This window comes from Argopecten irradians, chromosome 14, assembly GCF_041381155.1.
Source record: "Argopecten irradians isolate NY chromosome 14, Ai_NY, whole genome shotgun sequence".
Lineage (NCBI taxonomy): Eukaryota > Metazoa > Mollusca > Bivalvia > Pectinida > Pectinidae > Argopecten > Argopecten irradians.
Genome location: NC_091147.1, coordinates 4,807,711 through 4,823,790, shown reverse-complemented (window position 1 = coordinate 4,823,790; position 16,080 = coordinate 4,807,711). Strand labels below are relative to the sequence as shown.

At 36.6% G+C, this 16,080-nt stretch overlaps 1 pseudogene; it reads left to right on the top strand.

Moving 5' to 3' along the window:
- Positions 1-381: 381 nt before the first annotated feature.
- On the top strand, positions 382-3,846 carry LOC138308013 (uncharacterized; annotated as a pseudogene).
- Positions 3,847-16,080: the final 12,234 nt, after the last annotated feature.

Sequence of the window (16,080 nt, the reverse complement as noted above, 5' to 3'; positions counted from 1 at the left end):
CTGTCCACCAAGCTCTGGAATACATAATAATATATATATCGTATAAATAGTATGAGACTTAAAGATGTGAAAATATATAAGAAATATTTGAAAAAAAAATATATATTGCAAGCGCTTTCGTCCATTTATGAGCATTTCAGGAGGTAATGCTTACTATAAACGACCAACTAACTGGATGACGTCATCAATAACGTGACATCATTATGCATATATATGTAACCCAACAAAAGTTTATATCATAATTCAGCATATCAAGTGGCCATGCTTCTTTATCTTTTGTAATTTTATGCATACACGAAGGGAAATAGAATTATTACAACTGATTCTACTTTCGCATTACTATTGGCTTTATGTTCATGTAACCTCGTTTAATTTTTGAATATGACGTCACGCGGTTGTTGCAATGGACGTAAACGTTCCAAAAACCTGATCTCGCCACTTTAATATAGAAAATAAATTCCATGCTTTATGTATATTTTCATTAACGCTTTATTATGTGATAAAAAATCTTTCACTCGTGACTATTGTTACATGAATGAATAACAGAAATGAGAAACCAGCAGCTAAATTCAAAACGAAATTTAATTATATATACAATATTATACAGAGATGGTTTACAATATCTAAAGTAATTGGTGGTGGTAATAAGATGATTTAAAGTGTTACTTATCTGTATGCGAATGTCCTGGTTTAATCCTTGATCCTTCCAGGTTTCAAATTAACAAATATCACAAATGAATGTCCACAGATGATTTGTAAAGTTCCAGGCAATATGAATAAATCCACACAAAGTGTTGATAATAAACCACAGATAAAGTCCAATAGAATCTTATATGGCGCTGTACAATTCTTGATATGTCTAATTACATGACTCATTACAGTTCTGATAAGCCTTGGACAGCTGGAGTATATATAGCTAAACCCTTATTTATGAGTATTGGAGAACCTTCTACTTCTAGAAATATCTAACTAAAAACAGTAAATAAATAAACACACAGAACTTTCTGGAAACAGATCATTCTAGATCCCTACTTATAATCAACATGTTTACAAACATGTATGTTTATCCATGATATTATTCTAGAAAGTTCTATAACCTAAATCAATAATATGACCTAGATTTAGAATATATTGATAATATAGCTATAGGAGTTATCTCCCTTATCTAATAACAACATGTATTTAGTGTCATACAGAACACTGTTATATAAAATATATTAAACTATATAAAATATATTAAACTAATAATAATTCGATATGCTACTCTCCTAAAGGCTCGTGGTATATTAGTTATTGAACTCGTTTAATGAATTTCATATTACACACTCATGCTAGACCCACTATCATTTAAATATTTTTTCAGTGCAAGAGAATTCAAGATATGGCGTATTTGAATCTTATAAACGACAGCTTACATTACGGTCCAACGATCGACGTCAGCAAGGAAACAAAAAAGGACAACTACATCTCCTCGAGAATGCAGCACAACTTTGGTTAGTATTACTCAACAACAAAAATCATTGAGGTTGGTAGATATCGATTTATAATGAAATATTCGTTGATCAAAAGTATGGTTTAAGCTTCTTACAACATATTTGTATTATTACAGATGACCGTCGGCCACAGACATTTCAAAACAGGAAGATTTTGTAGAATCAGTGCAACTAGTTTATCTTCGTGTGGAGGTTTTGTTGTCGTTGGCCCCTTTTCGACAACAACATATACATCAGAAGAAATTAGACTGGCAGCATATGAGAAGTTTGTCCAACAGAACAGATTATTTCGTAAGAAGTTTAAATCAGGCGATCAGATGTAACTGGTTTTTTTCCTGATGGTTCACTTGTTGAGGGACTTCCAATTAAGATGGATGAAACCTTTTCAATCCTTAGATACAGAAATTTTGAAGATCCAACCAAACGTTTCGACAGACTAAGACTGCACTTGTGTGATAAATGTAAGTTTTCTATATATAACTGTTGCTATCAGGAATGGCAGAGAGTTAAGTCCTTCTTAAAGGCAAAACTGTGCATGCATGTGCTACTGTTACTATAAAAGTGTATCCCTTTAGTTAATGGTCAGCACAATTCTCTTTTTGTCAGCTTTCAGGAGGCAATTTAATTTCCCCACAACACAGAAGCAATTTTTTTTTAACATATAGCAACATTTTTTTCAAACCTTTATTGTACTTCACGGAAGAAACGATATGGCTGATTGTGCAAATCAGGTTGCGTAGCTGTTAAACTGTTAAATGTGTTGGATGTTTTAAGAACTTTTTAGGCGAACGCCAAAGAGGTAATAAGAACCACAGTTTGAAAGGAAATTCGGAAGATTCCCCGATTTGGTCGCTTTTGACAGTGTTTGCGTGATCTACTTTACTGTCGAGACTGCCTAACTGTTGATGAATATTGTGTAGTAGTTGTCGCACAGCTGCAGTAGTTTTTCGGTGTGTACTCGGACTATATTTAGAACTTTTTAGGCGAACGAAACAACATGGCAGGTGTCAGTCTAGGCGAGGAGTTTATCAAGTCTATTGATCCAGGCTTATAGTTTTTAAAGAAGAATTATTCAAACATGCTGTAACAAGTGAATCGCCTTTACTGTCTTTGAGACCAACTGAAGTGAAGAATATGAATTTATCTGAAGTGTATAAGCGCATGTTATGCGACAGAATAATAAAATTACAGACGCCTGAAAGTAAAGCCAAAATCCTAGAGGAGTCGCGGGAATCAGCCGAAAGTTTTTCAAGCTCTGAGCTAACTTCGAAAAGACCGAAAAGATTAGACTTTCAAAGCCATGTTTCTGACAGTACGAACTCCGATAGGCCTAACTAGTCTCAGGTGTCTGAAGACCCGAGTTCCAAGTCATCTTATATGGAAAATGAACTCTCGCGATTGAAAGATGAGAGAGAATCTCTCACGATCCTACTTGTCAAAAAGAAGAATGATTTAAAAGACATGATTTGCTGTACGGACACACTGGAGCCTCTCCCTGTTCCTGGTGGTGTTTTAACCAAGACTCTGTGATAAGTGCCACAGAAAAGGTAACAAAATCACGTGGAATCGTGGTGGGCAGTCATGCGCATTTGACAAATGTGAAGGGTTTTCTACCTGTGGACTATTGGCTAAACATCGGGAGCATAAGGCCGAGATCCAAGAGGTACGTGAAATATGTTAAATTGACAACATGAAATTGTCGAATATGTGTTTCATTGTTTTTATATTTTGCAAATAATCAATTAAAGTTCTAAAACTTATAAAATATTATAACATTTTGCAGACAAAAACAACAAATTGCTTTAAAATGATGAAACCGAGATTGCAGACAGCATTCGCATTAAAATACAAAGGAAAAGATGGAAATCAGCATTTAAAAAAAAATTTATAAAAAAAGATTCATTAAACTAGCCACAAATGGGAAATTACTGAAAATATCAAAACAATCGGTGCAGATGTATTGACGAATTGAATGAAAACTCGCGAAAAAATGTTGTCAACCAAATATAAACTACCCGTAGATGATAATGATTCCAAAATCTGATGCTTCTGCTCGTACACTTCCCACTTTGGATTTCAGTAGTCCTCAACCGACATATTCTCCGGTGCAATCCCCAATGATGTATCCTAACTATCCATAGACTCACTGGCAGGGAATATACCAGTACAACCAGTGCCATATAAGTATCCAATGATGTGGTAAGGCACTCCAACAAACATGAATTCAACAGCAGCAGTACCCAACTTCAGTTCTTCAGTGACCAATGAAACCATGAATGTCGATATCTTTCCTCCTTTCCTAAAAGACGATAGCTCGACTCCATCCCCACCACCAACGCCACCACAGGATTAGACTGCATGTTTCAATATTCTCGTAATCAGTCTTGAGAGTTAAAATATATGAATGTTTTTGATCACTCCATGAGAAATGGATAATTTGCATTTTTTCCTGCACTAATTTTTTGAAGATATGTACCATTTTTTCTTATTATTTAATATCCTTAGATAGAGGAGGAAGAACATTTGAATAATATAACCTAGCAAAAATTAATTTGCACATTGGATCCAAACGTATCTTTTGTATATAAATTACTGATTTATGTTATCCCCCACATTCCTGAAAAAAATCAGTTTGTTGTAAATGGATGTTATTTTGACATCAGTTTGGTTTTAATATTGTAATTATGCCTTTTATTCCCATTTGATACTGATATATCAATATTTGATAATGGCAATCTATTTTTTTTTCTGAAACTAATCTTGTACATGCATGGTTTCAGTTCGAATACAAAATATTCAAATTCATATAAAGCTATATGTATAATGATCAAGAGACATTTACCTGTCATTATTTACATTTGTTTTCAGAAACTTGTTTCGTATATAAACGTTTGTGCTGGTATTTGTCTATCATCATGTGGTTACTGTATTATTGGCTTGTTTTATACAGTGGATGTAAAACAATTCACAATATTACATTTTATTTTGTTGTTGTGCCATAAATATGGTGTCTGTTTTTTTGTTAAGGTTTAATAAACCATATTATATGAGATGAACATTTTAATTTTCTTTGTGCGCTGTTCTGTGAAGCTAAATGCTGTATTTGACTCAATAAGTGCCCAGGGCATTACCTATATTGCAAAAATGATGGACTAAATAAAATATTTAAGTATATATAAAGTATAATTATATACACCTATTTGGCCGTCTAACAACATTTCACAAACGTAAGCTATAGATCAATCAATTTGCAAATTAAAAGAAACTAAGTAAACTACAACCAGTGCATATAAGCTACATTGGATTTACCTTCAAACAGTGCACGTGCGTTTAATTAGAGGCAAGATCACAAAACAGCTCATGAGGGGTACTTATTGGGTCAATTACAGTGATAACGGTATATCGAAATCTGACATTCTCCAGATCTCTCGAGCCCATTCCCAAATTTTCTCTGCATTCTAGCAATGGTGTTCCACCTCCAGGTTGCGAGTATCGTATATCAATACATGTGGCAGCTGCTAGATACAAATTTACAGAATTTAGGTTACTTTGGTTTTTCTCCGGGTACTCTAGTTTTTCTTCATCTTGAAACATATGGCTTCTCTCTTGGGACATTCATTTTGGACCAACCTATATGAAACTTGTGTCCAAAACGTGTCCAGTATTCACCAGATATGTGAAACCATTGTTTTATTTTAACACTGTCAGGATGAATATTTCAAGTTGATAAAAGTCCTAGTCAAACTTTTTCCGCTAAACCTGCTTATATTACTAGTTTTTTATTATCATTTTTTTAAAGCCTAATATTATAAGCAGGTTTAGTGGACTATGCCAAACTGTAAACTGCATAGTAGGTGCTTTCCTGGCTAATGGAATTGTAGCGTTCTGATGGAATTTCATTTGTTGAATTCGAAGAAAAAAAATAAGACAGTAGCAAATTATATCAATTCTGACAAAATTTAATTAAAAGCAAAGAATTTATGGGTTTGAAACATCAATCATGAAACAATTAGGTTTGACTCGTAGTATTATATGTAACTACTAATCAATATACAATGTACCAATGAGCAGATCTTACTTTGCGAACACGACACATCAAGACCATGATATAAAAATAAAATGAGCAAGGCAATTAATCTGGACAGAAATTAATGCCCCACCCCTAACTTAATTTTCATATAACTGAAGCAATTATTACAACAACGGATGTAAAAGAAAATATACCAGGAAGTTGCCTGTCATCAAGACATTACAGACTTCTTTACTAAGTGTGATGTTCTAGTGTCGTTTGGTTATAAAAAAGATTGCCTGAGAAAATGTTTTCTATACATGTAATTAGTTCAAAAGTCAAAATTTATGGTAATTAAGTCACAGGGTTTTTATAAATAGGATTTAGTATCACAAAGACTAAATTGGAAATTATATCACGTCAGCTGTACAGTGTATGTATCAATTTAAAATGGTGACAATATCTTCTTAAACATAGCCACCCTTTTCAAGCAATCTTGGTAGGACAGAATCTGTAATTGCATTTATTGATCTGACAATAGAAAGTTCTTTGAAATCGAAGGTGAAATCATTGTTAAATCTGTAGACCATTTCGCATCAAGTTAAACTGATACACGGCAACGTTATATTCTGGGCTGTATAGAGGTTGAAATATTAATGTAATGTCACGTGTACCTAGCATGTTTTTCAGAAGTCTCTCTCCTTGGTTGTGGAAACCACAATTGTCCATTATCACACTGTCTCCATAAGATAACACTGGATTTCCTAGTTCATTGGGTTGCTGCATGTATTCGTCAAAGAAATTTACCAACTCCATGGCATTTGACGGGCCATTCCAAATGTCATAATAATCAACGCAAAAGTAGCCACAAGCTAGATTAACTGTGTAGGTAGCATTGCTAGCATATCGTTGTATTTCTATAGCGGGTATCCCTTTAAAACTATGCCCATACTTTCTGTTTCCAGCTGTCCGTATGACCGAAGCTTCGTCGAAAAAATGGAGCTGTTGGGGTGAAATCAGAAGCTCTAGCGATAAATGCATCCATACGATTTTCATGTGCTGCCGTTTTGTGTTTCGGCTGGAACAGATTGAACAATTTTTCTCGTCATACCCAGTTTTTTTACACACGCATTTCTGATTCGACCTGCAGACGGAACATTCTGAAGTGTACACACATTTCGATCTAAAAGTTGTTTCCTTATTTCATAACTGGCTTGGTGATTTTTTTTCCGTATTCTATAAATTGCAACACATCATGACTTATTTACCACCTTGCTCACGACTCTGGACCGGCTGAAGAGTACCACCACGTTTTGTGGAATTACTATTTTATGACACCCTCCTTTCGTTACTCCAATTTTATCGCTGATTTCACTATATAAAAGTCCTTGGAAATGATAATGCAGTATCGTATCCCGAACGCTATCTTCGGTGGGTACACCATTCGAAAACACAGGACCAAGTTTGTTAGCGTAGGGCGCTGCCATGTTTTTTGACTAAGTCTCGTGTATCCTGAACGATCGCGAGATAACTGCAGTGCAGAACAAGCCACTCCTACTTTATTAATAGCTGTAGAAATTCTTAATATAGCCCCAGTGCACACCGAAGAAGTACTGCTGTCGTGCGATAACTACTACACATTATTCGTCAACGGTTAGGCAGTCACGACAGTAATGTGAAATAGTTAACACCAAATGTTAGCCAGGGATTTAAATCAATGTATATAGAAATAATACTGATTAATGTCCAATTCTTTTATAAATAAACAAGAGGCCCCCAGGGCCTGTATCGCTCACTTGGTTTGTAATATCAAGTAATGTTCTGAATACAAGTTCATTGTTTCTTTTCTGAAGGAATTTGAATATTTACCTCTAATTCCCCTATTGGGCCCCGCCCCTCCTGCCCCTGGGGGTCAGAGCCAAAATTTATACAAGTTCTGTTCCCTTCCCCCAAGGATGTTTGTGGCCAAATTTGGTTATAATCCAATGCAGAACTCTATGACTAGTAGCGATTTAATGGAAATGTTGACGAACGGACGACGGCCGCTGTGCCATGACATAAGCTCTTCGGGCCAGGTGAGCTAAAATATTCTGAGGTTGTAGACATAATACCTTCAATATATACGGGGGCGAAACCACTGACTTTTTATAATATTGAAATATAGTGATTTTCACTCAATTTCATCTCTGGTTTAAGGACAATTACCCGGAATCATTTTTTATCTAAAATAATAAAGATCAAACAACTTTTTGTTTGAAGTCTAGTTCCGATTATTTTTCAGAGAATTTCGGGAGCAAACAAGATCTCAGCCCCCGCCATCGCTGACATCTTCAGGTAATTTGAATCCATATTTCAATACATAACACTTGTATGTCAGTTTCTATGCCAGAGAAGTGTTTGTTGTAAGTAAAAATAAATCAAGTGCGTAATATGGGCCCTGTGGGCTATTTGTTTCGTTTAGGTCTTATATACCAGGTTTAAAAGTTATCAATGGGAAAAGAACCTTTCTGGCTACTGCTTCGAACCCAGTCACTGGTATACGTAACACATGACGTGACCATCAGCTTAGATTGATATATGACAAAAAATATAGACTATAAGCGCTTAGGCCTGTAAGCCTCTTACGTTACACATGTAATACATCGGCGCATGCGTGTATTATTTTCCCAATTCACCAAACTGAAGTTTAAAAATTACGGTGGACGATAGCCGCCTCACATATTTAAATGTTGGCAGTTGGTGCACCTACTGCTGTATACTTTTCTTTTATTTTACCAAAATTTGTACCGTGGATATGCTTACGTAATACCACAAAAGCATTGTATTCCATTCTGTAACACCATATATTTGAGGACACAAATAGTTTTCTAATGGTGTTCCATATTAGTCAAGAGCTGCCAAGCAAATTTGAGTACTTATGTACTCCTGTGTGTATCGTGGTACATTTTTGAAAGGACATTAACGAATTTTGTTTTGTTAAACTCTCTCTTGATAAATCTTTTTGATGCGGCAGTGAGGTGGAGGGTAAATGGTAGATGTAGGCGGGAAAGGATAGGGATAAAAGGTAGGGGAAGAGGATATAGGGTAGAGGTAGAGGGTATTGTCACAATCATGCCATAAATGAATTATTTACGTTGATTATCATTTGATTATATTTTCATTAATATTTAATATAGCATACACATTTTATCAACACTTCGACGGCTTCTGAAAGGTGCAACTTTCAGGAGCAATAAAAACAAGTGACCTAACTATTTATACTTTATAAATGTGTGACCACAACAACATGGGCAATGCATCAAAAACAGGAAATTTGAATCAGGGAAAGGACCATTTTGGAAACTGGCTCTTTACAAGTTTGTGTATATTTTGCCAAGATTTACACACTACACAACAATCTACGATTCAACAGTAATACTTGAGGTTAGGCCAGATGCATATACACTTTTTATCGATGAGGTTATGTTATATATAATGCAATGAATAAAATATTTGCTCGTAACAGACATGTTTTTCAATTTGTGTTTTCACCTTTTACAACGGGAAAGACGTATCAGAGCCAACCGAAATATTACGTACATACCAAAGGATGTTCCTGTAGGGCAGAACACTTGATTTGGTCACTGACGAGGATACCATTGAGACGTCTCCTCTTTATATAAGATCCAACTTATTCACGGACGCAGTGGCCGGGATAAAGTACCACGACAACATCAGAATTCACCTTCCCTAGAAATAAACGTTTGCGGGGAAGCGGCCCCTGATCTTAGGGGTCCCCAAAGGAAGCTTTTCAATCACATCATGCACTTTGCAAAAGAAAATCTCCTGTCAACTACCGGCACGCCATAACGTTAAATCACGACAACGAAGAAGTTGTCGCAAGAGCGCATTTCTTCTATGCTGGATTGCTAATAGGTCAGTATTTAATTACAGATATATATGCTCCAATTAAAGTTCCATTCGGTTTAAAAACTTTTAACAGAGGAACATTACTATAAAATTGATTACATATAGTTCTAACAACAATAACATCTCCTGGTTTCATCTGGTCTACCGTCTTATATCGGAAGATATGGCTTTTATGCTTCTCGTCCCAGATGAGCTTAAACAAAAAGAGAGAACTAAAAGAAGAAACAACGGTAAAGCTAGAATCCTCAGCACCACTAATGTAGAGGTGTGATGTCATTGACGCCAGACGTGGAGTATTACGCTGCTGAACGTAGTAAAATTAAAATTCCAGAACTTCAGACGCCAAGGTCCTGATTTTACTGACGATGCTGCGCGTCGTATGAAAAATAAAATGAAATTAAACTGTCTTTATTGTATAAATACGGGACATGCAACAACGATGTGTGTAAATCACTTATAATTTGTACAGGACATTTCAGTAAATCCTCCCTTTGTTTTATCACATTATAATTTTTTTTTTCTATTCTTATTTAAAATGATATTATTTTAAATATATGCTGTCAGACATTCGCATATTTTGAAAGCTTGCTAACTAGCAATAATAATTTAAAACTTTGATTAATTGATTGTTGTAATGTCTTGTTTAATCCGCCATGATCCTGATCCGTATATTAGTCTATCCCTTTGTAACTGTTACGTCGCTACCTGTCTGTCTGTTGGTCTTGCCTTCCGGTGAATACAGTATGCAGTCAGAAGTACACGTTGTCGTATCTTTTTAATCACAACTACCAAACACTACATTGGCGACGAGGATAACAATGGTAGGATGATATCCTGGTGACCCGTGGTACACAAATAAGCCACAGAACCGCCCAAACACCCGTTCTGTTCGACTTAAGCTGATTTTTCGGTGAACAACCCACACACCACGTGTTAGGTCCAAATCGCCCAACATGGATAATTTCCCAACCTTCCCACCATTTCGGCTAGTAGATGGATTAAATGGAAAGATCGATTTGCCAATTTAACAATAGCCATGCACGTCCAAACATAAAAAGGCACTGCTTTTACACTATGCAGGAGAGGTGTGTACGAAATATTTTCTACGCTGACACTTGTCCATGTTATTGATTTGAATGACGGTAGTGAACTGGACGTGTACAGACAAGCAACAGATGTGTTTCAGCCTCAAGAAAAATCGGGAATATGAAATATACAATTTTCGTCAATCAAAACAAAAGGAAAATGAAACAAGAGATCCCAGAGGGATCTTGGCGCCCACCAAAGAATGATCTATATCTGACAAAGGAAAGATGGATCTTTTCTCTACTTTTTAAACTTTTTTAAACATACTACATAATAACTTTGAGACAGATCGCTTCAGTACCTTTTGAGAAAAAGCGGCAACAAACTTCATCTATCAAAATACATGATGACTCCTTGGCGGCCATCTTGTTGATCAATCGGTCACAATATGCACAACTAGGGCCCTAGGGGAACCTACATATGAATTTTGAGACAGATCCCTTCAGTACTTTCTGAGAAATAGCGATAACAAACTTTGAATAACAAAATCCAAGATGGCTGTGTCACGATCGCATGATATTCTCAATGTAAATATGTATGTTTGATGTCTTGTTGTTTTATTTATGTCTCAATCTGATTATTTATGTATATATCGTGTACGCTAGGTATGGCGCAAATGAGAGTACGGGAGCGGAAATGCACGTGTGGAAACTACAGGTATGTTATGCCGAGAGTAATGGCAGAAGTGTGACTACATGTACCTGTAGTCAGTGTATTTTATACATAGTATCGTGGAACACAGGCACAGGAGACAGACTGTGGTGAGTACCTTTTTTGTATTTGAATGGCTTATATTCCCCTTAAATGTGACGCTAGTGAAGTCGTATCATGCGGTCCATTCATGCGTAGCCATTGATTACTATTCAGTACCTGATTGTTTACGCATCTCGTTTATGTAGTTAAAGATGCTCCACCGCCGACAGAGCATACATGATGTTAATCATTTGAACAATAATTGGTGTTTAATATTGTATATATATGCCTAATTAACACAAAAAAAATGATATAAAATATTTTATTTCGCCTTGGTGCATGCGCAATCAGTACTTCATTCCATATAGGATATATTGTCACAGAATTTTTTCGGGATGCAATTAATTATTTTTCATATTTTTAACTTGAAGTAAAATTAGAAGCTCAAACTTTTCGATGGTGGTAATGGTGTAAAGTAAGTATCTTTTGTAACTGACGAAAAATACTAAATCGTCTGCTCCTGTTTTTTATAGTGAAAATATACCATTTGTCAGCGGTGGAGCATCTGTAAACTTATTTTAGGTTGATATTTCAGGAAAGGTTATGGTATTATTAATGTATATAGCTTATTTACACTTATTATACATGTAAAATTATAGTAAACAGTCAGTGTCGTCGGTGTAAAAATGTATGAAAGCCCGTACTTGCTGTATTTGTCATATTGTGTAATAATCTCGGAATGGACCGATTCAGCTATTTGACTATTTTCTAGTTTAATTATATGAATTATATAGTTGTACTATGTTTTGATAGTAATTTATTGTCCTAGCATAATAGGGTAATGTTTTAATAGAATTATAATATTAGTATAAGTGCGGTGAGGAAGTTGTAGAAAGAATGATAATGGGTTATGTTGTTATATTTGAAGCTTTCCATGATGGAGTAAGGACACCGCAACATCGCAGCTTCGGCAACAGGACCAAAGCATATAACATTGGTCAGCCTCAGGAAGTGCGACGGTGGCTCAGGCGGGTCGACGACAGAGTCAGAGGGAGTTGGTCTTACGCAAAATGTGGGTATTGTCAACCTACGGTGGTACAGATGTACCCGTACGAACAACCTTCTACGTGAAGAGGTGATGTGTTTGGACACTCGAGAAGTGATGGTCTCGAGTTACACGCACATGTAACGTGCGTGTGAAGGAACCTAAGCTGCGGTCTAGGATCGAGATATTATTCGCCTGTGGAGTTTGGGAGGCATATGCAGAGACTCTTGTTGGTGTAAAATTAATTGGAACTTTCAATGAATGTGAGCGAGTGTATTAGCGAGTGTGCGAGGACTTAGATTTTTTTGTAGAATTCGTAAATAATAATAATTTTCTATTAAACATTTGCTAGTGTTGTTGTTCTCTTATCCACCAACCTAACTCGTCCGCTTGTCCGACGTTACAGGCTGCCTGGCGGCCATCTTGTTGACCGATCGGTCCCAAAATGCAATATGCACAACAAGGTCCCTAGAGGAACCTATATATGAAATTTGAGACAGATCCCTTCAGTACTATCTGAGAAATAGCGATAACAAACTTTAACTTTCAAAATCCAAGATGGCGGCCTGGCAGCCATCTTGTTCACCGATTGGTCCAAAAATGCAATATGCACATCTGGGGCCCTAGGGGAACCTACATATTAAATTTGAGAAAGATTTGTTTGTTTGTTTGTTTGATTCATTAACGTCCTATTAACAGCTATGGTCATGTAAGGACGGCCTCCCGTGTATGTGGTGTGTTGCGCGTATGTTGTGCAAGGTGTGTGTTTTGGGAGACTGCGGTATATTAATGTTGTGTCTTCTTGGATAGTGGAACTGTTGCCCTTTTTATAGTGCTATATCACTGAAGAATGCCGCCGAAGACACCAAGCAACACACCCCACCCGGTCACATTATACTGACAACGGGCGAACCAGTCGTCCCACTCCCTGTATGCTGAGCGCTAAGCAGGAGCAGAAACTACCACTTTTATACACTTTGGTGTGTCTCGGCCAGGGGACAGAACCCAGAGCCTTCCTCACAAGGGCGAACGCTCAACTCAAGGCCAGAAGTGAGGCGGTGCCAAGGGAGGCATTAGGAAAGAGAAAGTCAGTTAGGAAGAAGAGAAAAGATAAGATCCTAAATTTAGTACTTTTTGAGAAATAGGGATATCAAACCTTAACTATCAAAATCAATCTTGTTTTCCCTATCGGCCTCAAAATCTGTATGGCACAACTAGGGACCAAGGGTACCCTCAATGTGAAGTTTGAACAAAATTCCTTCAGTAGTTCTCAAGAAATATCGATAACAAACTTCAACTGCCAAAATCCAAGATGGCTGCCTGCCGGCCATCTTGTTTTTCCGATCAGCCTCAAAATCTGTATAGCACAACTAGGGACCAAGGGTAACCTCAATGTGAAGTTTGAGCAAAATCCCTTTCGTAGTTCTCAAGAAATATCGATAACACGGACGCAGGGCGATTTGAATGGACAAATATCACATGAGGTTGAGAAAATTAGCAGAGAACTGCGAGTTCACAGACCTAGACTCCGAGATAAAGTCCCAAATCTTTCAGTCGTGCACTTCAACGAGATTAAGGCATCGTACGCTGCGTGATGGTGACATGTCAATGAAGAATACACTTAAGTGTGCCAGATCTTTTAGTGAAAAGCAGGCACATGAAATTGAAACTACAGGTAACACAGAGCAAGTGAAGTATGTTCGTAATCAGAACCGAGGTCGCTCTAGAGGACGCGGTAGAGGTAAACCTGCATATGGACGGGATAAACCCCCTAATGATGAAAATAAACCGTTTGACAATTCTGAGAAATATCAAGACAGGGGAGCAAAGACTAGTAAGAAAAGTAATACTTGTTACAACTCTGGTGGACCATACCCCCACAATCCACACCGCCCTTGTCCGGCCAAAGGGAAAACATGTCATGCGTGTAAGAAGATTGGACATTTCAAAAAAGTGTGTAGATCAACGCGGAACAAATGTCAATTTTTTTAAACGACAAAAGCGATGAGTCTGACGGCGAAGGCTATATGTTTATGGCGACAACCAAAACACAGAGTAATCAGCCCAAAAAATCATTTTGTTTGAACAATGGAAACATGGTAGACATCATTGTGGATACTGGTTCTACTATAAACATTCTATAAACATTGTTTATACTGATAATACATCGTATATATACAGCACCTTCAGGCCATACATTTTACCACCATAGATGTTTATACTAGATGACCGGGTGGTCAGATTATGGTCGTGTATTTGTAACAGTACTTAGTAGTGTTACATTTCTGTAAAGTGCTGATGGTTCAAAATGTATGATTAGAATGTGGCTTTGTACATGTACAAGCATTTATGCAGCATTTTCAGGCCATATTTCATTGATATGCTTATATTTTATGTGCATGCAAATATCGATATTGATACTTGACCTGCAGGTCAGATTATGGTCGTGTATTTGTAACAGTTTTTAAACATGTTGCAAAGCTGTATGGTGCTGTGTTAAAATACCAATTACCAATTTATTTGCAAACTTTGTTCAAATATTATAATATAGCACAAGTTTAGTCAGCACTTTCAGGCCAAATAAGTCATTAATAATTATAATTTATAAATTACACAACATATATATACATGTGTGTATTGATCAATTTATAATTTATTTGTAACAGTATTTGTGCAATAGTTCTGGCAGGTGCTTAAATACATCATATTATCATATAATCATATATTTCAACCAACGGTTTATGCATGGTTGGTCATGGAAATGAATTTAATATCATTTTCATATATACTCTATACATAGCACCTGTTCAGCCATTCAGGCTCATAGAGCAATGTTTAATTAGAATTGCCTAACAAGTGAATAATGCTACAGATGGTCAGAAAGAGCAAGGACAGTGGACAGATATAAAAGACAGTATTAAGTCAAAAATTAAAAGGTGCCCAAAAACTGAATGACAGCAGTGCCACCTGCCAGGTCCCGTGCACAAGTAACAGGTACCAATATGCCAACTTTAGCTAGTGCTGGACAGGGGCCTGCAAGAAAAAGGGCTGTAGCAGCAACGTCGGGATCGGCCAGCCAAGAAAGGCTGCAATTGTCCTCAAGATCTGGTCATCATGATGGTGACCACGAGGCGGCTCAACTAAGGGACCAGCCGGTACCATTAACCAATGATGAGCGGCAGGCTGCGATGGTACAGAATATAACCAGCAAGTTCTATCAAGGTTGGATGCCAGAGGCAGATCACGGTCTCGGAACCAAAAAAGAGAGTCACAATCTTTTTCATCATCTGAACAGAAGCAATTTCAACATGAAGCGCGCTAGCGCATCATGGAATTTGCCTTTGTTTAGTTTGCATTCATATTTTCTATCGATGCCAACGGAAAGATGTTCAATGCTTAAATGGTCTCACTCTGGCATTGGGAACTCTTAAGATTAAAAGGAGCTAGTTGGCAACCTGAAATGTTGTTACATTCAATAACTGTTATTATAAATTATATGTATAGAATTGAGTCTGGTGTAAAGGATATATTTTCCAGTAGCAGAAATCAATTGTTAAACAGCATTATATTTAATCATTTTCAATTAAATGGTTTCTCTTGTAAGACAGAGGACGTTACTACATCATACTCGTAACACATACAATAAAAATAAATTAGTCATAATTGAATTGATCGTAAACAATGCATTTTGTCATATCATGAAAAATAGTAAAATATAGCAACTGTTTGGCGTGCAGTGTAAAATAATATTTCCCCGTCTAAATTTAAACACTTAGTCCATACAACAACTAACTGGATATTCACCAACTTTCAGTAAATTCAGTTTTTTTATATAACCATTCACA